The sequence below is a fragment of the Lissotriton helveticus genome, chromosome 1_1 (assembly GCF_964261635.1).
Source record: "Lissotriton helveticus chromosome 1_1, aLisHel1.1, whole genome shotgun sequence".
In the NCBI taxonomy this organism is placed as follows: Eukaryota; Metazoa; Chordata; class Amphibia; order Caudata; family Salamandridae; genus Lissotriton; species Lissotriton helveticus.
This window is the reverse complement of record NC_136057.1, coordinates 653,605,682-653,631,271: the sequence shown is the minus strand read 5'-3', so window position 1 is coordinate 653,631,271 and position 25,590 is coordinate 653,605,682. Positions and strand designations below refer to the sequence as shown.

The 25,590-nt window shown below is 42.1% G+C and overlaps 1 protein-coding gene across 2 annotated transcripts in view; it reads left to right on the top strand.

The window, feature by feature from the left end:
• Positions 1-25,590, top strand: part of CACNA2D1 (calcium voltage-gated channel auxiliary subunit alpha2delta 1) — a 1,913,432-nt gene that overhangs the window by 156,009 nt on the left and 1,731,833 nt on the right. The gene's annotated exons all lie outside the window — the stretch shown is intronic.

Sequence of the window (25,590 nt, the reverse complement as noted above, 5' to 3'; positions counted from 1 at the left end):
ACACATGCTACATTCATCCACCTATCCATGCATACTTATCTTTCAGATATTTAGATTGTTCACACTGAAAAGTTGTTGGAACAATATATTTTTAAACTTCATAATACACAATATTTTGATTAACAGGAGGATTGTCTAGGTTAAGTCAACACAGCTGAATGTTCTGATGGAGTTTCAAAAGCAAGACACAACAACAAACTCAGAATGTAGTATCTGTGTCATGTGGTAATTATAGTTGGTAGGTGGTTTTCATATAATCTCTATGTACGTTTCGGCAAAGACCTGCCTTCTTCAGGAATGCCACCTCCATATGACATCTCCAAAGGATGAATGGGTCACTATTAACAGTGAGTATTCGCAGTACGAGAATGATAATGGGACTTGGCAATGTTCTCTTTTGTTTAAAAGTCTATGTCCATATAAACGCTTGCAGTAACGCTAATGGTGGGCTGCACCTCAAAATACTTGAAAATCTCAATCACGGGATCAGTTTGACATGTCATTTACGTGATAGTACACCGCGCCGGCGGTCACTGCGGCATAGGTTTCGGTGTAATCTCCCTAGCGTGGGGTCTCCGATGGCTGAGATTGATGAGCAAAATAGAGTGCATGCATCAATATCTTAATGTAACAGAAGCAGAGTGCCTGAAGGTGTTTAGGGTTCCAGATGGTGATATGCTAAGTAAGTTAGCTAGGAGTGTGAAATCTGGTTCACCTAAGGACCCAGCACCGGCTAAAATTTTGAGAGGAAACAGCGAGTCGTTAGAGCCTTATATTAGACTAGCAGCCCGTCCCGACGTTGTCCAGGTTGCTGCCGGCCAATTGTCACGTCCATTGGCCACGCCCCCAGAACACGAAATATTGCCCAATAAAAATGACCATAACAAATGCCTAAATCCTAATATGTGAGCGCCCTCCATAGAACTTCTGGCGGAAGGTGCGTCTAAAGTGTGTATCTCAGTGCTGGCCATCAATGAGAGAGACCTGTGCATTTTTCAAATGGGTGGTGAAACAATATGAGTATGTTGCTGGAGATGTGGCCCGCCGTGCCAGCATTGTACTTACCGGGGGAGGGATAGGCCTTTTCGTGCTATTTCTGTGGAGGCGGGCCTTGTTTCCGGATGTGCGTTGCGCGAGGCCTGTGCGCAACAGAAGTGGTAAATCTCCAGTATGCGCATCAGGCGTCACCGGACGATAAGGCGAGATTAGATTTCCTGCACAATGGCCCCTGTTTGCGCTCCTTCCGGCCCTTGGGAATAGCGCCATGCCTGACCTACATACTGTAAAGCGGGTGCACGGCACTGGGAGCGCGGGACAAGCACACCCGGAGCTGGAATGTACGCTCGCTTTTTTTTTGTAATGCCGCGCCCCGCACACGCCCACGCCCCCAGCACAGGATATGAGACATGGCATGAAGGGCGGAACGTACCACACGTTTTTGTAATGCCCGCCCCAGCACACAATATGAGACATGGCATGAATGGCGGAACGTACCACACGCACTCAGCGTTTGTCACGCCCCCAGCACACGCCCTCAGCACAATGCAGACACGCCCACAAGGGTCTACTTTGCTGGCACGGTTCTTTTACCTTCTAAATGTATATGATGGGCGTCTGCATAGCCAACGTCCTTCTGCTGCAACTGCCCTTTCCAACGCTGTATTGGGTGTTGTGATTGGTGCTGTGGTTACTGAGATTACCCGCCTCAAAGGTTTGGGCTCTCTCTTTATTATATTAGTATGGATATCTGTTAGAGCTCTCTTTTAGCTTGGGTACTGTGCCGAAAATCTGGAAGGAAGCTGTGGTTCTTCCTTTGAAGAAAAAGCCTCAAATTAGCATAGAACAGTTGAATAATCTGCGCCCCATCTCACTCCTCCCATATTTTGCCAAAATTGCTGAAAAATTGGTCAATCAACAACTGACAGCCCACATTGACACACATAAGCTACTACACCCTTCGCAATCGGGCTTCCGTGCTTTTCACTCTACGGAGTCCGCTTTGCTTTTCTCCACAGATACTCTTCGGAGGCATGTGGATGAGGGTCATACTGCGGCACTGATTCTTTTCGACCTCAGTGCCGCGTTTGACACTGTGGCTCATCACACTGAGCTGCAGTGTCTAGGGAACGGTGGAGTGGCAGGGAAGGCATGAGACTGGCTGGAATCATTTCTCCACGATCGCAGTTTTCAAGTTGTACAAGGGCCTTATAGGTCTACGGCTTTTACCTTGGACCAAGGTGTTCCTCAAGGTTCTAGCCTGAGCCCGACTCTTTTTAATCTTTATGTGGCGCCTGTGGCTAAAATAACTGACCAATATGGGGTGGAAGTAGTGACTTACGCCGATGATACTCAGCTGGTTGTAGCCTTGGCACAACCAGCTGAGAACGCAGCCAGCAATTTTGCATCCTGTCTCCAAGATCTTGCCGCTTGGATGGCTAGTAATTGCCTCAGATTGAACGGCGACAAAACTTAGGTTCTGATTGTGGGCAAAGCACCATCAGTCTGGACCTCAGCATGGTGGCCCCAGACGCTTGGTCCACTTCCTATACCAAATAAACAAGTCAACAATCTGGGGATCTGGTTTGATTCCAAAATTTCATTCGACTATCACACCAGGAGTGTTGCGGGCGTGTGTTTTGGTATTCTGCGCAGCCTCAGAAAGATACTTGATTTGCTCCCTGTTACAGTCAGGAAATCCCTAGCCCATGCTTTGGTTACTTCAAGGCTGGACTATGGGAATGTCCTCTATTTGGGAGCCAATGTGAAATGTCTCCAGAGACTACAGCACTTCCAGAATGATACCACCCGCCTGGTATTGATGATGCCTAAAAGAGCCGTCTCCAAAAAAGCTTTGGAGACACTACATTGGCTGCCAATTAGGGAACGTGTTCAGTTCAAAGCCTTTTGTGTCAGTTATCGGATTATGCAGGGGAAAGGACCTCACTTTCTTCTTAACCTCTTAACAGCCTATACCCGACTCATCAATTGAGATCTCAGGGGGCAGGCTTAGTGCAGGTTCCTAAAATCGGAAGAGCAGAATGGGAGGGAGGTCCTTCCGGTTCTTGGCTTCCCGTCTGTGGAATAACCTTCCCATAAGGCTCCATATGGAAACCTCGGAGTTGGTCTTCCACAAAGATTTAAAAACTTACTTATTCCCTAGGGGAGAGGCATAATAGGCCCGGGTTGGGGAGGTCGTAACAGTTTAGTTTGCTGAGGGCCAATTTGCTACCGCAGGGACACACTGGCTAGTGTAACAAGGCGCTGTATAAGCTCAGATATTATTATTATTATTATTATTATGTCAGGGGAAGCCGACGAACGGCTGCTCAGCAAATCTTGCCTATTTCTTATATGTCCCCTCCACCCCACTAGGTGTTGAAATAATGAACTACCACAGTCATGGTCTGCACTTTCATGGGGCACTAGTGAAAAGAAAACTTTTATGTAAACATGGATTAGATTAAGTTAGATCTTTGAAAGCTAATCACAGAAATAAAACCACAGAAACATATAATCTTACACCCAAGATTTAAGGAAGAGTTTCAGGCTCCTGCCCATATATCAGAAAGAATATACCCAGCTACGCATTCACGCTTTAATGTCACCTCAGGGTTCCATGCTCATCAGTTTTCACTTATCTGTGGTCTCCTGCCTCTCTTTGCACATAGACATCCTAGGTGACTTGCAGTTTCCTTAAATCCCATGTGAGTATTTTTTCCGTACATAATATATAAGGTCCTGCTGAGCTACATGGCAGGTACTTGAACCTTCTGTCTTAATTGTTACTGGGTGAAGCTCTTACTCGTGACGTGCTTCAGTGATTCCCTGATTTATAAGGACATTCTGTTTCTTTATTAAGATATTCTTTTTTCTGCTTTAAGTTTTTTGATTGCATTGAGTTGATTATTGTATTTAGCATATTCTTGAGGCACATTCAATCCCAGGAAATCTCAAGAGTAGGTGCCTGGAGTCGACCTTTAACATTAGGTCTCAGATTTCCTTTGAGGTCACTGAACCTTCCAGTTTGCTAGCAGGATGGAGTCCTTTGTGATTCACAGGGGTGTCTGTCCCCACATAACATAGTCTGCATAGTATATCTAAACAGTAGTTGTGAACAGTGGGGTTAACTAATGCCAGTTGTGGCTGTTGCTTCCTGGCTTCTGCTGAAATTCTGGTGGGTGAGCCATAGCATAGCTATGGGTCTGTATAAAACACTGCACTCCATGGATTATATTAGCATATGGTGCTTAGTCATCAAGTGAACGCACTCCAAAAGATGGGTGCTTACAGACATTTTCCCAGGGGCCACAAATTTGGTCGGTGATGTGACCAAGGGCCTTATTGCAAGGTGGCATTCGGGTATGGGCAGGAGTTTGTGATAAGGTGGGTATAAGGGAAGCTAGGCGTATACATCTAGTGTCTGAAATGCACAATATGAAACCAAAAACTTGGCATTAATCCGGGCTTCTCAGGTTCACCAAACTGCGTGATCCTAGGTAAATATTTTATTTCACTTTCCCTCCTTTTTCTTCATTAGCAGATAAGGAACACAAAATCAAGAATGCAGGATATGTGCTGAACAAAGCCTTCTCCAGTGTTTGATTTAACAAACTTTGGGCCATATGCATCAAGCTTTTTTCCAGCTTTGTTCTGTGAATTGGCCCGTTTGCAAATGGAAAAAGCCCTTTTCTGATGCATGTACCCATTTCCATTTGCAAATTAGGTAATCACAATTTTTGGCGATTACCTAAATTGCGAATGCATTTAGTAAATTGCAATTTGTGGTTCCCTACAGACGGTGCATCAAGCCGTTCCTAAATACAAACTGTGCATTTAGGAAATTCTAATTTCCATTCACTTCAAGTGGATGGTAATTTGCGCATTCTTTGAAAAATGTGCAAAAGTGCATTTTTCATAGTGACATATGGCGTACACTTCCCTTTTTGAGGTGTTGCATCAGGGGGGCCTTAGGCTCCCTGGCACACTTGGAATTGCATTCGCAATTTGTGATTACTAATTTGGTAATCGCAATTTGTGAGTGCATTGCCATCCAGGATTGAATGGAGTATCATTACCTAATAGCGATTCGCAATTTGCAAATCGCTAATAGGTAATATTAAAGATTCAGAATTTATTTTGTGATTCTTACATGCATAAGGATTTGCGATTCCCAGATAGCGATTCCTTAAAAATCGCTATTTAGGAATCGCAAATCCAAATCTTGATGCATGTGGCCCTATATATTGTTCATGTATAATAGAAACCCTAGCCTCCACAAGGCTCACATGACAAATGACTTGCCTCTTTGTACACAATTGGCATTGTTATCAGGGCGTAGGGAAGAATGAATGTTTCTCAATTCATGTTTGAAAACTATCAATATAAAAAAAAATATTTTTCATTGCACCGATAATCTGATGTACTAAGGCGAAACTTTTCTGCATGTTAATAAATTATTAACAGACTTTATCATACTTTTACTGCAAGATGTTTTTATAAACAATGATGTTCCTAAAGTTAAGTGGTTTAGTACACACTAGTTACTTCCTTTCTTTAATTTCAATTAAACTTTAAACGAGTATTTATTTATTATATTTTTTATGTTAGTGCTGAGTCAGGTAAACATTAGCCCATGGCTGCTCTTTACCAGGGGGCACATGTAAAGATCATGATGGCCGCATGCGGCCCCGTGCCATACCTTGAGTATCACTGCATGCTCTAACCTGAGAAAACCGCATGCATTTAGATATTACAGGAATTTTAGTACACTAGTTCCAAACTGAAACATATTAAGGATTCCTATGACTTTATGTTGCTTCATTTACTTACATCATATCTTATTGGTGAATGAAAGCACGAATCATAACTAGGCTTACACTTGATTATTAAATGCTTCCGTAGGTTAAAATATTCTCTTTTTTTGGGGGCTGAATGCATACAAAGTTGAAATTGTTCTGTATTTTGTGTGTTGAGCTGGATTTGGGGTAAAAAATCTTGAATGTCAATGGACAGGAAAATATGTATGGTCTCAATGGGCCTCCCATCTGATCCACCCACAACTGGAATCAGGACCATATATTAGCCTCAATACATCATAGGGCTGAGCAAAGAAATTGACAGTTTCTGTCAGCAGGTGTTTTAGCCGGTGTTTTAGCCCAAAAAAAAGATTTGTGACATTTGCCATCTGTATCAGGAAAAAGTGGAATCTGAATGTCTTGAGGTGTTTGATTTTAGATATTTAATGTTGGAATATAAACTTTCATTCTGAGATGGCCCATCATGTACTTCTGTTGGACAGAACCATTCCAGAAGCCAAGTCATTTCAAGACTAGAAACAAACAAGCATTTGCAATGCAATAGGTCTCGCATTAGGAAAGTTTGAGCTATTGGTCTTGTAAATGATTTTTTTTTCTTTTATGTGTTGTTTTTGAAAGTAGGTAAATTAATAGCTTTGTCAATTACAATGCCAATAGTTATAACTTTTGCAAATGTGACATCTATAGCATTTGTAATGCAACATGTTTTGTATTTACGTGACTTAGATGTATTGATATTACAAATAACAATGGCTTTTAATTTTTTAAATAATTAATACTTAAATAAAAGTGATTGTAATTTATAATGGCAATAGCTTAAACTTTTGTAAATAACTTTTGTGAAGATTATGTTCAGTGTATTTTATTGTGACAGAAATCCAAGAACAGAAGTGAAATATTAACATCTTTTTGTGACATTTCTAATAAAGCTTGAAACATTGAGAGAACATATTTGAACCCGTGATGCTGTGGTGGTGCTGAGTGATGCTATGGTTGCGCTGAGTGATGCTGTGGTTCCGCTGAGTGATGCTGTGGTTGCGCTGAGTGATGCTGTGGTTGCGCTGAGTGATGCTGTGGTTGCGCTGAGTGATGCTGTGGTGGTGCATCAGTGGTGCTGTGGTGCTGCTGAGTGGTGCTGTGGTGGTGCTGAGTAATGCTGTGGTGGTGCTGAGTGGTGCTGTGGTGGTGCTGAGTGGTGCTGTGGTGGTGCTGAGTGGTGATGTGGTGGTGCTGTGGTGGTGCTGAGTGGTGCTGAGTGGTGCTGTGGTGGTGCTGAGTGGTGCTGTGGTGGTGCTGAGTGGTGCTGCGGTGGTGCTGAGTGGTTCTGTGGTAGTGCTGAGGGATAATGTGGTGGTGCTGAGTGATAATGTGGTGGTGCTGAGTGGTGCTGTGGTGGTGCTGAGTGGTGCTGTGGTGGTGCTGAATGATGCTGTGGTAGTGCAGAGTGGTGCTGTGGTGGTGCTGAGTGATAATGTGGTGGTGCTGAGTGATAATGTGGTGGTGCTGAGTGATAATGCTGTGGTGCTGAGTGATAATGTGGTGCTGCTGAGTGATGCTGTGGTGGTGCTGCGTGGTGCTGTGGTGGTGCTGCGTGATGCTGTGGGGGTGCTGAGTGGTGCTGTGGTGGTGCTGAGTGATGCTGTGGTGGTGCTGAGTGGTGCTGTGGTGGTGCTGATGCTGAGTGGTGCTGTGGTGGTGCTGAGTGGTGCTGAGTGATAATGTGTTGGTGCTGACGGATAATGTGGTGGTGCTGAGTGGTGCTGTGGTGGTGCTGAGCGGTGCTGTGGGGGTGCCGCCTTTAATAGCAAGGCTATAAGACAGCACGTTGTTGCACGAAGATGGCATGCTTTGCCCATGGAGCAATAATGAAAACCACATGCTGCTCAAAACCGTGATAAAAAAATGCACAGATGGATTGGACACCCCTGCACCCTTGAAATCGCATTCTCAATTTGCGATTTGCTAATTGCTAATCGCAAATTGAGAATGTCTTCCCATTCATTCCTATGGGCCTCTTGGCCCATAGGAATGAATGGGGAGGTATTCCTTAATTGCGATTCGCAATTTGCGAGTCGCAATTAAGGAATTTTAAGAAATCGCAAATTCAGCGATGCATAGGCTTTTGTGATTTCTTAATTGCGATTCCTTAAAAATTGCAATTAAGGAATCGCAAAAGCCAACAATGATGCATGTGCCCGTTAGCCCTTAATATATACATCGAGAGGAACCCTCCCCAAAGAGACATATGGGAAAATGTATAAAATGGGGAATACCGACCGGGGTGACCCATCCCTGCCCTAATATTCTGTTGTAAAGGGGGGGAGGGGCAAGGAATCAGGATTCAACTCTGGGGGGGGAGGGGTCGGAGAGGAGAGGGAGCCATTGAAGTACCCCAGAGCAGTAAATACATCAGAAGGGGGGGGGGGTGGCAAAAATGTGAACCCCATGACGAAGAGCAGAAATGGAAACTTTCAAATAGTGAGAGGGGTGAAGGCGGGTGCGCTCTCTAGGGCTAGAGGTCCCCAAGAAAGTCCTGCTAGCAACAGGGACAGAAGGGGTCACAGCGATTGGCTACAAAATCTGCCAAAGATGGCCACGGGTCTGAGGCTGGTGGAGAGTAAAGAAAGTTCTAGGCGCTAGGTGAGATGCCACAGAAGGCAACATTCTAGAGCACCATGTCAGTGGGTGCCTGGTCCTCGACTGACTCTGCCCCGTCCCTTTTACCTTTCACAGAACATGTACCCATTGCCCATTTTTCAGCCTCTGCCCCTTTATCTCGCACTCCAGCCCCTGGGCACCAGCAGCTCCCTGACTCCATACCGCTCTGATTTGCAGCTAGATTAACCCTCTATACATCCGCATAAACCCTACATACATACATACCCCTCGCGGAGAGTTTCCTATCATGGTGGTCGCTGAGGAACCCCTTCCCAATGTTTAATCTAAGACGAGCATCTCTCACCGACGCCGCCTCTGAATGAACCAGGAGCTAGCGAGAAGCGCTGTAGCTCAAAGCGCGTCGAATGAACCAGTCATTAATGGTTTGACTTTTGTATTTAGGGCGGAGGGGGGAGGGGTTGTAGGGGGGGAGCTGAGGCAGGAGGTCGCTAGCACTTACTACAGTAATCAGAACTTTTAATGACTTTTAATATCAGTGTTACATTAAAGGCTCTGCTCGAGTATTTCGGATATAAAAAGCGCTCGTGATTCCTGCCAGGCCTTTGGCGTTTGTTTGGCCGCTAAAATACGGATTTTATGATCATTTTCTTGTTTGAGTGACATTATAAATATTGTCCGTTCCCAAAAGGGTGAGATTTAAGCGTTTTTAATCCCGGTCCCGGCTGGTGAAAATGTCAGTGTCCTGTAACTTTCATGTGTAAATTTTAATTAATGGGGTGGCAGTGGGGGCGGGAGGGGCTTCTAGTCCCAGAGTAAGAGGTGGGGGTGGGGAGGACAGGCTGGTGAAAATGTCAGTGTCCTGTAATTTTCATGTGTAAATCTTAATTAATGGGGTGGCAGTGGGGCAGGAGGGGCTTCTAGCCCCAGAGTAAGAGGTGGGGGTGGGGAGGACCGGCTGATGAAAATTTCAGTGTCCTGTAACTTTCATGTGTAAATATTAATTAATGGGGTGGCAGTGGGACGGGAGGGGCTTCTAGCCCCAGAGTAAGAGGTGGGGGTGGGGAGGACTGCCCATTGTCCCCTCAAATCCCTCTCACTCTGCACTGATCTGACTTCAAAGCCTCGGGTGAAGGGGAGCGTGCATCATGCGTCTTTTAATAAAGAGATTTTGTGAGCCGAGGGTCACACCTGACATCTGTCCGCATCCAAGCAAGTGCCTTCTAATGAGGGTCTATCAGAGGTTAATCCGCCTTCAGGGGTCACTGGCTGTCCCACCCCCCTCCCCCTTGCGCCCTCCATTCGGAGCTGTCTAATTTGTGACTCGGAGCGGGGCTTGCAGCTTGCTGGACTCAGCTACCAAAAAAAAGCCGATAGGGCTGGGGTGTTGTCCGGCTCTCTTCGGCAGCTTGTGAATTTTACCTGAAAGCGCCGGCCCTGGCTTGATTTTACGAAGTCCCGGAGAACCAAGATGCTCATGGCACCGAGTACGCCCAATGCCTGCCTTCTGTGGCATCTCACCTAGCGCCTAGAAGGGTTCACTTAACCGCAATGACGTTTTAACCTTCAAAAAAAAAACACAAACAAGAACATCGCCGAAAGAAAAAACAAATGGCAGCTGACCTAGTGCCTTCATGTACTTCCTTCTGACCCTAAAGACGTGCATGCAGGCAGACTTTGGCACTAGGATGGGACACACGCACACATATGTGCTTGTTCATAGAGGAATAATTAAATAATAGAACGAGAGTAAAGCACGTGAAATGTAAGCAGAAACAACATGGTTACCTTAACACACTCTAACTGTGCCAGCAGTGCAAAAATCAGACGCTGATACATCTAAAGATAAAACATGGCGTGGTGATATACAGAACCAAACAAAAGCGGGCGGCTACCATATTCATACAAGGACGGGGTAGCCGTGGGGAGTTAATGAGCCCAGCATTGCAGCATGTCCGGAGCTCTTCGGAGCTGCGAGGACTGCTGTTAAATAGAAGATTAGGCATATAAAATGTAATCAGGAACAGCATGGTTACTTTAACCCCTTCAGTGCTAATGACAAGGGTAACTCGTCATGGAGTTTCCATTGATTTCAATGGAAATTCAATGGACCTACTCGCACACCCCTTAGCATCCAAGTGGTTAATGCACTTGAACCCGCTGGCCGTCCAAGAATCCAAAGCTGATACATGTAAAGACAAGCGTGACAGTCACTAATTTTCTCTTAATGTACGCTGCTTCTGGCCTTTCCAATCAGTCTTGCGAAATCTGTTGTCAATATCCCAAACGGCTCAGATCTTTGTACAGAGGTGAATGGTTCATCGGAAGCTGAAACAAGCCACACGAAGGGCATGGATGGGGAAGGGAGGTGGAACAATGGCACATGGAGGAAGCGTCCCCAGATTTCTTTAATCAACACGGCGCCTGCTTCACGAACAATGAAGCACAGTGGGTGGAAAAGGGCGGAGCATATTTAAAAGTTATACCGCGACATCCATAAAGCGGGCACAACGCGGAGTTATAAACAAGAGTGGGCGGCTGGAGCAGCAGAGCCAGCGCAGCTTTGTGTACAGGCTGGTATACCTAAGCCTACAGAACAACGAGGAGCGAGGGGTGCGAACCAGGCGCCATGGAAAACGAGCCTAACAGGGGCAGAAAAAACACGGCCGCGAAATGAAAGTAAATAAACGCAGCCGCGAAATGAAAGCCTTTGATGCAGAAGGGGGCAGAGCGGATCCCTTTCAAGTGAAGCTGCTGGCGCCACCACGCTGGGGCAGCAACAGATGGCTGGCTTTGATGTGGTGATGCGAGACAGGCAGGCAGGCGGATAGAAGCTCGTGCACGGGACACATGCACTTCTGGAAATCCACATTTTTCTGAGAGCTTAGTTTAGCTCTTAGTTTAGCCCCTATAGTTTCGTCCTATTCATTCCTTGCGGAATGGAATAGGACAAGACCTAAAAAGGGAAAACTAAAAGACATGTCTACGCATGTATGCCCCCAGGAGATGGATTAACAGCCCCTTCAATGTTAGAAGTGCCACAGTTCCTCTGCAGTACTGAAAGAAACCGAAGACGCTCCTCCATACAGAATACTGCATCGCCATATGATAGGATTACCACCCACAAGTATTCCGCTTCAATGTAAGTAATCCCCAATCACAACTCCGGTTTCTCGCCCTGGGTTCAGCATTTCTTTGGATTATAACCCAATCGTCCTAGAATAACCTACATATATATATATATATTCACTGAAAAAAACATAGGTTAGAGACCATATATAGTTAGCTGGACATTTTATTGACATAAAACCAATGAAATTCCATATATAGTTAGTTGCACTAACTATATATCGCGCACCCGCAATCCACTGCTGATGATGTCACATATTACATCATTCATGACATGGTCAGTGACATCACTGATGACATCACTGATGACATCTCAAATGACATCACTGATGACATCACTGATGACATCTCAAATGACATCACTGATGACATCATCTAGTGTATGTGTGTTTTTGTAAAGTTTAAATATGTTTTACATATTGAAGAATGAGTGGATGTATGGAAGACTGAGTGTGTGTGTGGCTGGCTGGGAGGTGTGTGACTCTGTGCATATCAATGTGTACTTGTATCAGTGATTGTATAAGAGAGTAAGTATGTGTTAGTATATGTGTGAAAAAGTATGGTGTTCTGTGTTTAACTGTATAGATGAGGAAATCGAAGTGTGATTGATTCTTCACAGGACTGACTAGGTGTATGAGTGCATATGATAGTGTTGTAATAATGAGTGACTGTATGTATGAGTGATTGTATGGGTGAATGAGTGAATGTGTGTGTAGACGTAGGAATCAGTGAGTGCGTATGTAGTAACTGGTATTGGTGTGTCATGATGTCATCAGTGATGTCATTTGAGATGTCATCAGTGATGTCATTTGAGATGTCATCAGTGATGTCATCAGTGATGTCACTGAAGTATGGTGTTCTGTGTTTAACTGTATAGATGAGGAAATGGAAGTGCGATTGATTCTTTACAGGACTGACTAGGTGTGTGAGTAACTCCATGGATGAGTGGCAGTGTGTGAGTGTCTGCATAGGTGTATGAGTGCATATGATAGTGTTGTAATAATGAGTGACTGTATGTATGAGTGATTGTATGGGTGAATGAGTGAATGTGTGTGTAGACGTAGGAATCACTGAGTGCGTATGTAGTAACTGGTATTGGTGTGTCATGATGTCATCAGTGATGTCATTTGAGATGTCATCAGTGATGTCATCAGTGATGTCATTTGAGATGTCATCAGTGATGTCATCAGTGATGTCACTGACCATGTCATGAATGATGTAATATGTGACATCATCAGCAGTGGATTGCGGGTGCGCGATATATAGTTAGTGCAACTAACTATATATGGAATTTCATTGGTTTTATGTCAATAAAATGTCCAGCTAACTATATATGGTCTCTAACCTATGGTTTTTTCAGTGAATTTTCAAGGTTTTGTAAATGCAAATTCCTAACTATATATGGTCTATAACCTATGGTTTTTTCAGTGAATTTCATTGGTTTTTTAAAAGCTAATATCTATAGCTGTAAAATATATTCTTTATTACGTGACGTATCACGTAGCCACGTGAGACGCCTCATGACGCGTCGCATAACCGTGACGTATCGGCTCTGCAGCGCAAACAAAACCCGTAACGTAAGCGTGCCGGAGCACGCTTACAGATATATATATATTTTTTAACCCTAATTAGACAAAATCCACACGTGCACATATCTTGAGGCCTTGCAGAGGCACATCAAACAAACAGTCCCTACAATTTTGCCAAGTTTGCTGGAAATCTATTCCCTTCATTTTTTTTTTACTGTTTCTCTTGGTTTTCCCCTTGTTACGCTTACCGGGACGCTACCCGGTACGCGAACCGGACGCTCCAAAAACACAAGATGGCGGACTCCCGTTACGCTGCCTGTTAGCTGCCCGGTTCGCGTACTGGGAAGCGCCTCTACCGCGAAAAATCGCGGGGGACTTTAATATCCCCCTCATCAATCCTAGGGGGTCAGGAGGGGTTTACCTTGCCCCCTTTCCTTCATTTCCCCCTTCTTTTTTCACCACATCTTGTCTCTCGAACCTACCGAGAGACAAGATGGTGGCCGCTCCGGACTGTTTACAATGTTGACGGCTACGCTGCCGGTTAGCTGCCCGGTTAGCTGCCCGGTGAGCTGCCCGGTTCGCGTACCGGGACGCGCCTCTACGGCGTAAAATCGCAAAAAAAATGTTTTTTTTTATTTTTTGCCCCGCGGGGCACTTTAATATCCCCCTCATCAATCCTAGGGGGTCAGGAGGGGTCTACCTTGCCCCCTTTCCTTCATTTCCCCCTTCGTTTTTCACCACATCTTGTCTCTCGATCCTACCGAGAGACAAGATGGCGGCCGCTCCGGACTGTTTAGAATGTTGACAGACACCGGAGAGCCAATCAGCTTCGCTTCGCGAAGTTCCGTTACGCGTCAGGTACGCGAACCGGGGCGCTAACCGGAGCGCTGTCACAGATATATATTTTTTTTTAAACGTTAATTTCTCAAAATCCACTGGAGCACATATATTGAGACATAGCAAAGGCACGTCGGGCAAACCATATCTACAATTTTGCCAAGTTTCATGTAAATCTATTCAGCCGTTCGAGCTAAAAGTGAGTCCAACCGCCCTATGGAAAAATGAATGTGAAAAACGCGTTTTGGGACCCCCTTTTTTCTCGGCCCCCCCTTGACGAAACCCCCCCAAATTTTTAAGGGCTGCTCAGAAACAAAATGTGCCATTTTTCTGAAAATTTCAGCCAATTCCGTCCACGAACGCCAAAGTTATTAGACATAGAATTTTCAGAAATCCCATAGAGAAAAAATCCTAACTATATATACCCACTGGCTATCGCCAGTAGGTAATATACATATATAAACATATATAATCTGCATATCTATATAAATATAAATGCATGCATACATATACATATATGCATACATATGCATGTTATTTACATGAAAGTTTTAAAAACACTAACAAAAGCAAAGCTAAAAAGCCACCTCATTACAAACAGAATGGCTTTAACTTAAACGAGGGCGAGATCTATTGCATTTTCAATGCTTGTTTACTTTGGTTCTATCAAGAAGGCATTCAGATGTGTCACACATTTGCCATGAATTCTGAATGTTAGCACTCTAGTTGCTCATTAGATCACTGTAGTAAAGCTAGTGCTCACCAGGGAAGTCTGCTGCTAATCATGGTTTGCAGCCATTTTCCCGCATTTTTTATCCCGCAGACTTTCTGTCCGCATACCATTATCCCGCAAGGTCATTGACCTCGCATACCATTATCCCGCATTTTTTCAAAACGCATGTGCATTTATCGCGCATGCCTTTACAAAGAATTACGTTTTAAAGGCATGTATGGTAAATGCATTTGCGTTGTGAAAACCACGATGACGAGAGAGGTAAGTGGGTTTGTGTTAATTTTTTCGTGGGTTAGTGATTGTGTAGTGTAGTGTTGTGTAGTGTAGTGTTGTGTTAGTGTAGTGTAGAGTTGTGGTGGTTGTTTAGTGTAGGGTCATGCTGGGGGTAGTGTTTTAGGGTTTAGGGTTGTGTTGTAGTGTTTGCGTAGTGTAGGGTCATGCTGGGGCTAGTGTTTTAGGGTTTAGGGTAGTGTTGTAGGGTTTGCGTAGTGTAGGGTCATGCTGGGGGTAGTGTTTTAGGGTGTAGGGTAGTGTTGTAGTGTTTGCGTAGTGTAGGGTCATGCTGGGGGTAGTGTTTTAGGGTTTTGGGTAGTGTTGTAGTGTTTGCGTAGTGTAGGGTCATGCTGGGGGTAGTGTTTTAGGGTTTAGGGTAGTGTTGTAGTGTTTGCGTAGTGTAGGGTCATGCTGGGGGTAGTGTTTTAGGGTTTAGGGTAGTGTTGTAGTGTTTGCGTAGTGTAGGGTCATGCTGGGGTGTAGTGTTTTAGGGTTTTGGGTAGTGTTGTAGTGTTTGCGTAGTGTAGGGTCATGCTGGGGGTAGTGTTTTAGGGTTTAGGGTAGTGTTGTAATGTTTGCGTAGTGTAGGGTCATGCTGGGGGTAGTGTTTTAGGGTTTAGGGTAGTGTTGTAGTGTTTGCGTAGTGTAGGGTCATGCTGGGGTGTAGTGTTTTAGGGTTTTGGGTAGTGTTGTAGTGTTTGCGTAGTGTAGGGTCATGCTGGGGGTAGTGTTTTAGGGTTTAGGGTAGTGTTGTAGTGTTTGCGTAGTGTAGGGTCATGCTGGGGGTAGTGTTTTAGGGTTTAGGGTAGTGTTGTAGTGTTTGCGTAGTGTAGGGTCATGCTGGGGGTAGTGTTTTAGGGTTTAGGGTAGTGTTGTAGTGTTTGCGTAGTGTAGGGTCATGCTGGGGTGTAGTGTTTTAGGGTTTTGCGTAGTGTTGTAGTGTTTGCGTAGTGTAGGGTCATGCTGGGGGTAGTGTTTTAGGGTTTAGGGTAGTGTTGTAGTGTTTGCGTAGTGTAGGGTCATGCTGGGGTGTAGTGTTTTAGGGTTTAGGGTTGTGTTGTAGTGTTTGTGTAGTGTAGGGTCATGCTGGGGGTAGTGTTTTAGGGTTTAGGGTAGTGTTGTAGTGTTTGCGTAGTGTAGGGTCATGCTGGGGTGTAGTGTTTGAGGGTTTTGGGTAGTGTTGCAGTGTTTGCGTAGTGTAGGGTCATGCTGGGGGTAGTGTTTTAGGGTTTAGGGTAGTGTTGTAGTGTTTGTGTAGTGTAGGGTCATGCTGGGGGTAGTGTTTTAGGGTTTAGGGTAGTGTTGTACTGTTTGTGTAGTGTAGGGTCATGCTGGGGGTAGTGTTTTAGGGTTTAGGGTAGTTTAGTAGCCTAATAGTACATGCAGGATTTTTTTTGCGGACTGATGGTATGCGGGATTTCGTCATATATTCGCTAATCATACTTTCTATGGCAAAATGAACCCCCTCATGTTGTTCCTTTTTAAATTAAATGTTTTAAGAGTTACCACTTTATTCCAATCAAGATGGCTTCAGGTGTGCCATACCTTTGTAATAAGTAGGACTGTTAGCACTCTAGTTGTTCTTTAGAACACTCTGGGACATTCTGTCATTGGGCTATAGTTGGGCTACATCTGGCTGATATTTGGGCTACATTTGTTTTTTTTTGTCTCTGGTGGCCATCTTTGGGCTACATTGGGCTACATTGGGCTACATTTGGGCTCCAACATATATATAGCCCAATGTAGCCCAATATATATTTTTCAAAGTTAATTTTTGTAAAAACCACTGGAGCCTATATCTTGAGACATAGCAAAGGCACATCGGGCTACCAGTCCCTACAATTTTGCCAAGTTTGGTGTAAATCCATTCAGCCGTTCGGGCTAAAAGTGAGGCCAACCGCCCTATGGAAAATTGCATGGGAAAAACACGTTTTGGGACCCCCCTTTTTTCTCGGCCCCCCTTGACGAAACCCCCCCAAATTTTCAGGGGCTGCTCAGAAACAAAATGTTCCATTTTCCTGAAAATTTCAGCCAATTCTGTCCTCAAACGCCAAAGTTATTCGACATAGAATTTTCAAAAATCCCATAGGAAAAAAATCCTAACTATATATACCTACTGGCTATCGCCAGTAGGTAATATATATATATATAGTGAAATGAGTTTTCAAATAGGTTATATTGTCTCACAAACTGGAAAAAAACAAGACTATGTAATATTGGCAGTGTATAGTAGATGGAAACACTCTGTTGAGTCGTAGAAGATACATTTCCGGGTTGGGAGCCCAACAGGTGGTAAATGTTTAATGGCCATAAACTTAGACCACAGAAGGTTATTCCAGCAGTCTTGTCTCTGGCAAATCATAGACCAGACTCCACTTGTGTGGAAATAAATGTAATCAAGATCTGCTGGATGTGTTCTTCTTTGGCCAAATATATGAAAATCCGAGGAATAGGCCCATCTTATCAAAATATCTCAAATAAATGAACTCAGCCCGTTTGTTTTTAGTGTCCAGCTGGGAAGTGATGATGACTTAGAAAATAGTGTGATTTTTTCTGTTTACTGTGCCGAGTTGGGAAATGGTTTGGCTTAGGACCAATGACAATATTAAGTTCTGTCATAATTAAATGGGAACATAGATCCAGCCTGATATGAAAACACTTTCTACATTGCGAAAACTGTTCTATCGGTTTGTTCTATTTGTACTTTACATTGTGAAATTACATGTGAACTTGTTAAATAGAGTTTATGAAACTGAGTGATTTCCTGTATTGTTATAAGATGTTTGATAACTAAATCAATAAAATATATTTAGCTGAAAAAGTACTGATGATTAACTTTCTATTATTAGATACCGAGCCGCCGGGATGGGATATTTTCCTGGTAAATTGCTACAGGGGATGCGCTAAAACCTATAATCACACATCCAATATAAAAAAAAGTGCTGGTTGATTACATACCATTTATGAACTTCACCACTTAAATCTTTAGAATGCGTCTCCCTCTCAAACTAAATACTTTATTTTTGGAGACAACTATCCCAACTTTTGTGGCAGCTCTGTTAGCTCACCTCATTGTCATCCAAAAACTTCAAAATAACTATGGTAGGTAAATCTAGCATTGGTGCAGAAAAAGATTCATTATACCATGTATGTACTATCCAAGAATAACTGAATTTGGGACAATAATTTACCAGACCCAGGCAAATTCTCTGAATTTATTTGTCACCACCAATCAGCACCTAGTCATTCAGCTAGTGAAACTAAGCGTGTCAGTCAATTAGGCAATAGTGTTTAAGTAACTCATTCCCACAAAATCCCTAAAGCTCAGATGGTCCTGTTACCAATGGGGCCTTTTCACAAAACTATATACAAGTATGTGAAACTATGTCCCCATTATGTGGACTATAGCATGTAGAACAGTATGTAAAAAGCTTTTCATGTGAGTAAAAGTGATCATTAACAAATCACATCATTAATTTAGGGCTAATTTAGAGATTATGGGGCCAATTCAAAAACTCATTTGTCACTATGAGATGTAGGGCTGCTGTAGTATTACTTTACATACTCATAATTGCCTTTGTGAATTAACCCTAATGTCCAAAAGAGATCAGGGCATCAACTGTCAATAGAAAATCTGAGTAACAATTTAGCTAATAAGGGCTAAATTATAAAGACAAAAGAGGATCAAGTCAAGTTTGGTGTGGCATTTGATCTTTAGCTATATGTCTACTTGACCGGCCTAACCACCTAAAAGTAGTACTGAGTTTCAAATATACAAATTGTTGACACTGTCAATAGGTTGAGCAATCTCTTTGCTTTGCCAATTCTTTTCCTACCTCTATTGGCCTGCAATACATCAGAATGTGATTCCAAAGTGTCTGTATCACCTAACCACTCATGGCCCAGAGGCCTAGCTGGGGAAAAAAAACGAGATAATCTTGCGCATCTCTTAAAAATTGTCATAGCTTGAATGAGATTCTGTTCTTGAATGCAAGTGGCGCTCTTCTCACAGCCCTCTTAAAACGACTTTCTTTCTACCCAGCAATGGTAAGGGAAGACATGCATTTTGGTAACTTTTCTCTCATCAGATGTTAGGTGAATTATGTGACAGACACGTTACTGGAAAGATAGCACGAGTGGTTCCAATTCTGAAAATATACCTGTTCCTTTAGTTAAAGAGAGGAGACCCAGCAAAGGTGACAGCTGAAGCGAGAAAAAAACAACACATAAAGAATGTTTAGCAATGCCTATTAATCCCTTGGATTATTGGCTCACAGTTAATGCTGGCTTGTTTCCATTTTCTTAATAACGTATATATATTTAAATGGTCATTTTTCAGTTGCATTTTCTGAATCTAGGACTAATTTGAAGACAAACACATTTTATGTTGGTGGTTGACATTAGTCTTTTTTCTAATTTTGTGCTCTTACATTGAGTTTACCATCCCAGTTTGAGGAATTTTTGTAGGATCTTGGGGAGTTGGCTTACAATTTTTGGAAGCTTTTGGCAGCAATTTGTAGGTAATAATATTTGTGGTAATACTATAATCACCCAAGGTACACTTATTCTACACTATTATTACTAAAGGAGTTACTTTTCAATGTAAACAATCAAATAAAAGAGCATCCTTTGATCAAGCCGGTTTCTAAGTGCATTCTTTCTAAGCTGAGAGTTATCGGATTCAGAGAACATAGGGCTGTTCATTATGTGGGCAAATAATAGAGTCCTGGTATGGACTTTTAAATAGTCTATGCCAGATACTCCAATTAAGACACATTGTTGGTTGATTTTAGGTTATGCTGCCCTTCTATGAGCTCTGCAGTCAGTTGTCAGTCTATTTTATAGATGATGCTCTTATGGAATATGTTTGCTGATTATTTGTCCAGACTTTCCAAATGTTCACAGATAGTGCTTGATAAAGTATCTCATATAGTACCAAAAATGAATGTGACACTTTACAACACGTGTGTTACAATGCGTGTCATTACAACGCATTTTTTAAATCGCAAAATCCATTACAATGCATGTTGTTACAACGCATAATCCATTACAATGCAAATACTATTCTAACTCCGCTGGGGCGTTACTTTGGGGAATGTGTTGTAATGGATTATGGGATGTAATGACATGCGTTGTGATGGATTTTGCGATGTTAAAAATGCGTTGCAATGACACGCTTTGTAAGGCATGCACAGAAAGTCATCTTGTAACAGAGAGATGCCACCACCTCAGGTCTGTCTTTTTAAATAAAATGTTCAGTTCATTATTCATAAACAGGATACATTTTATAATGTATTGGTTTTGGTTGAAGGTTTACGGCAGCTTGAAGTAGAGAAAGAAAGATTTAAATTGAGGCTGTTAAAGTAGTGTTTTCACAGCTCGCTGTAGAAACAGTTCCTCTGAATTTCATAGGGATTCTGTGACTTCAAGTGAATCAGAACACCGAGCTTTCTACCTCTGATCTGCCTTCTATCAAAAGAAAGTACATCTAATAGCTCTAGTAAATGTACACGTGTGTTTGCATCTGCAAAACACCCATTTTGTATTTGTAGTTATCGTGCTTATACAACAAAACCTGATAAATATTCAACTAAAATGCAAAAAGCAACCAATGCTTTTTTGGGGGTTGAGAGTACAGGTCGTTTTTTAAAGTAAGCCTGTAGAATATCCCCTTTTAGAAATCCAGCACGAACTGGCTTATGGTATACAAGTGCCACCTCTATAAATGCCTTACACGGGTGTTTACATCTATCTCTGGACTTACCTACCACCACTGCTGCACCAGTGTTTAAGTTGAAAAAAAAGCGCTTAAGGTCCGGGTCCAAACCTTTTCTGAGGAGGTTGCCACTCACTCTAACCACTGGAGTGGCTTGTTTTTCATCGGTGACATACCCCACTTCCACCTATGGTGTTGCCTATAAGAAAAGCTAACCCCTTTGATGGTCTCACCACCTGCACAGCAAATTAGGTTGGGTGGAAGGAGAACTGTGGTATTTGGGTGTGCTACTTGTTTATACAATAGCTTAAGCACATACATGAAGCAAAAGGGTGTAAATACGCTCTAGTTAAGCAAACTGCAAAATCAAGCATGCTCTATCGACAGAAGCTCATGATCCTGGAAGCCAATGGACTATAATATTTGACACAAATTGTCAGGAGCAAGAGTTAGTCCGTCTTCATTTCAAGAGAATAATGAGGTCGAAGCAAGAATTGCACAACCCAGTTTTCATCCAAATTTGCTAATAAAACACACACAGGTCATGAACAAGAAATATTCACATACTTGCACTCGTGGGGAAGGCAAGGGTTCATATCCATGCTTTGCGCTTTAATGTATTTTAGAGGGGAAGTATCAACATTACCTAACAAGACTTCTAAAGTGATTCAGTTACTGTAGTTGCACTTTGCAAGGCTTTTGTATTTGAAGCCAGCTATGCATATAATGGGGCAATACCTGTAGCTCACAGCTGTGATGGTATTCATTCAATGGAACAATTAGAGTTCTTACTATTAAAGATGTCATATTTTGGTGTGGTCATTTCCTAACTCCTAGCATAGCCTTTATCTTTCATCTGTCTCTATGACTTCACCTTGGAAAAATGATTTGTGACATTAATTTACAATAATGAGAAATGTGTGTTAGGTTATCAAGTTTATAAAAAACACACAAATGAAATTTGATTGAAATACTGCATTGGAAAAGCATGCAGAATGTTAGATGTAGTTTTCTGATAGCACTTAACAGTCAATAAGCTGATGTGAAGCTTAACAAATTATATTGACATATGTTTTCTTTATACATAGATGAACCTAGTAAACAAACGATAATACAGAAATTTATATATAAGAATAAAGTAGTTTTATGCATTAGGAAAATGGTCATTAAGATTAGAATGTGTAATGTGAGCACTGACAGTGATGAGAAAAATAGACGCTATAATAATTTGTGTTATGTAAAGGTTTATTTAAAAGTGTTTTTCAAATCCACTATGGTGTACTATCCCGTAACTTGCAAAGAGACGTGCAAATTATGTGCGAAATAATAATGAAGTGTTAAAATTTTTTTAGGGGTACCTTATACTTACAAGATGAAATTGCAAATCATGAATCTACCTAATTGAAGAACTAATGCATTGAATTTAATAGTGTGAGATTCATACTTTAGAACAAAATTAATTGTGCACAAGCTGTGTTTCACGAAAGCCTCAAAACTCACTTTTCATTCTTAGTATGAACTTATGAACAGAATAGTCGGAACCCAATGGAAGCTTTCGTAAAGTTTCTACTTTTGCTCTAACTCTCAGTAATTCCTTTCTGTTTGTAGCTTACATTACTGACCTTGAAACATAATTCTTACTTCCTAGAGCACATGCTTGGGAAAGAACTGAAAAAGGATGAGAACATGAACTCACCTACTTCCTAAATGTCACAACCAATCATATGATTAAAGTTCAATGGTCCTATGGAAAATGCTAAGTAATGGATTACTTAATTCTTCCAGATTTGTATACTTTTACTTACTACATCATCTCATCCTATCGAAACTGACCAATGGGACAGATTGGTATAACAAATTTGGTGATGTCAAGAGGTGAAACCAGAAATAGTCGAAGTAGAATTGCCTAAAATCTGGACAGGGGCGGTTCCTATCTTGAGCCTCCTTGCTCAAAGTCAACCAGCAGGGAATCTCCTCATCTGACATAGGTCTCCAGGGCTTTCCTGCATGTTCGACAACAGTTGTCTCCTCAGGCTCCTTCATCTACTCTTCTGCAATGCTCCAGTTTCTACCTTCCAGACATGCCCTCTGCCCTATGGAATATCCTGGTTAAAGGGACCGTGTCCATCATTAAATAAGTCCTGATATGCAAGCTCTATAGGTCGAGCACTTGAGTTCTCAGTCTTCCAGGTGAACCACGGCAAGGCACCAGGAATGTTCTCGTGCCAGTGGCAGTCACCCTAAGGATCTGACAAATCTAATAAAATCTATTCTAGAATGATTATCCTAAAAAACAGTCCCTGTAGATGTTGCCTTTTGTATATGGTTAAAGTCCTTTGACATTAATTGAATGTGAACATTTGCCCTAAATATTCATTTAGAGGTATTGAGGAGCCAACTCTTGCTTGCCTGAAAGCAGTCCTGTTGTCATATTTGCTCTTGCAACAACACCAAAGCCAAACCCATACTGCAATAAAAATGAACTCCCTAAGTCTAAAAAGCTGTACACTTAGAGTGAGTTTGTCCAAAGGCATGTTTTTTAAACCGTAGTAAATGGGAAAGACATTGGACAGTTTGAATGGAAATGCATGATGTATCGGTTGACGGATGAAGTAAAGGCCGTAAAGTCGGTGGATACTTTACATCCACCACCCTGCCTTTACCATTTGCACCAAATTTAGAGTTCACTGCCGGTCCAGCAGTGAACTCTGTGGGTTTGCATGAACCACCACCAATGTGGTTCATGCAAAGCATTTCAAAAGTTGAAAGTTTGGTGGAAGCAATTGTCGTTTATGATGGATTCTTCCACCAAACATTTAAAAGTTTCTTCTTTTTCAGTTTGTAGTTGGAAGGAAAAAAACGAATGGACCCAGCAGCATGGGAGCTTTCTCCTACAGTGTGCAGGGTCCCATTTTTTATTTTTAGCATTCTAAATGACAGTAAAAAAAGCCATCTGACCGCCCCCTCTCCAAATAGAGTGGTTGGTCGGATGGTTTACACCTGACAGCCCTTAATCTTCCAGGCCATCGGAGAAAGGCTTCCATCAACAGAGTAAGTCCGACCCTAAGTCATTGGGAGCGTATTGCAATCTATTTTAATATTCTTTATTGTTTTCCAGTGTGCAGATGTTTTAGAAATCAGAAGGAAATGGTTAACTAGAAATCCTTGTTGTGAAATGATTGTTTTACTGAGCTATACTGATCACTAATACTGAGAGTGAAACATAGAATATAATAGATATTAAAAGCTGTTCCACCACTATGAAACCATGCATTTACATATTGTTTACTACCTATATATATATGAATAGGTCAATGGTGCATAAAAATGAAAATGAACGTGCTATCATTGAGTAACAAAAAGTATGTCCTGAAGTGGCCTCACATAAGTCTTGTGATGCCTCCTTATGAACCCCTAGAAGCTAATTAAAAGAACTGATCAATCAGTGCCTGCTAGGTTGGTGATAGCTTATTAATTGCAACATTAACCTATGTTTTTCCACTTGAACATGTCTTTCTTCTATAATTAAAGTATCTAACTAGTTGTTGATGTGGCTTCACATATACCTTGTGAACGTAGATGGTTATTTGGAAGTTTTTGTGTTGTACCTTTGTTAGTGAGTTTATACTTGCATCAGGTGCCGTTACAAGTAAGCATGGTGGGGCAGGGCGCCGCAGGGGGATGTCAACAGACAACGGAACAGGGCAAATTAAATAAATAAATAACTCCTATTCTATTGTCTGTCTACATCCCCCCCCCCCCCGCAGTGCCCCCACCCCACCGCGCTTACCTGCACTGGCTGCTGCTGTACACTTGGCATTTTTAGAGCGCAGTTGTAAAACCGTTATGCAGTTTTCCAGTAGCCATTCACAGTGGTAGTTTAGATTAAGCTCGGTGGGTAATTCTTGTCAGTAAACTAATATCTACCAACATCCTTTTAGGTTATATTATGGTATTACTCAATACGCTTGGATGTAGCAGCTGTATCCAAAGAGAGGGAACTCTTTCCTACAAATGCCAATCCTTCCATACTTATGACGTGGAAATCATTACTTAATGAGTTGTTTTGTGACTGATATGCATTGGGAATGTTTCAATACTGCATTCTGCTATTTTCTTATCTCCATTTTAAAATCAACATTATATTAAATGTAATGTGGTTTTGGTATAGAATGTGATGCCAAAGTTACATTCACTGTACACTCTATTTTCTTTCTCTTCTGTGGATAGAAGCCATGTTTAACTTTAATTAAAGATTTTTCTCTTGTGCAAATTGCCTAAAGTTGCAAATGTGACAACTACGTGAAATTACCTAATGTTTTTATGTAGCCATTTCTTTTCAACCATGTGTGCTGAAATCATTTAATACACATCCCGAGTGATGCTGTCACTAACCATTGCACAACACAGAGCAGTATCTCATTATTTCCAAATCTATTTTTACAACACGTTTAATGAGTTTATGGAATCACAATGTTAGGCTATGTGAGAGAGAGAGGTTACAGTCTGTACGTGAGCTGTTGCTGGACTCTTTCATGGACTAAGTTAACCTGTATTTTTATAATGCTTAGTAGCTTGAAAAGAGAAATGCTGCCATTTAAGTAGCTAACCCATCCACCCCCTTTCAGCTGCCTGGCATCGGCCATTCCCACTTAGTACCTTGATCGATCTTTGATATTTTATGAACAGTTTCTCATGAGACGCATTGTGCTTTACTTTAAACTCGAGTGTATATTTATTTATTAAAAGGTATTTCTTGAGGCAGTCTGTGGGTTTGACATCCATGAACACCTCCTTGATTTTTTTGTGTATGTTATGGAAACATCTTATTAGCCGAAATATTTCACGATTTGTCTAAGGTAATTACAGAGAAGATGGGTGGGAAATGATTTCCAAATCATAATGAGCCATACTGACACCAGAGGTGGAGCCAACGGAGTA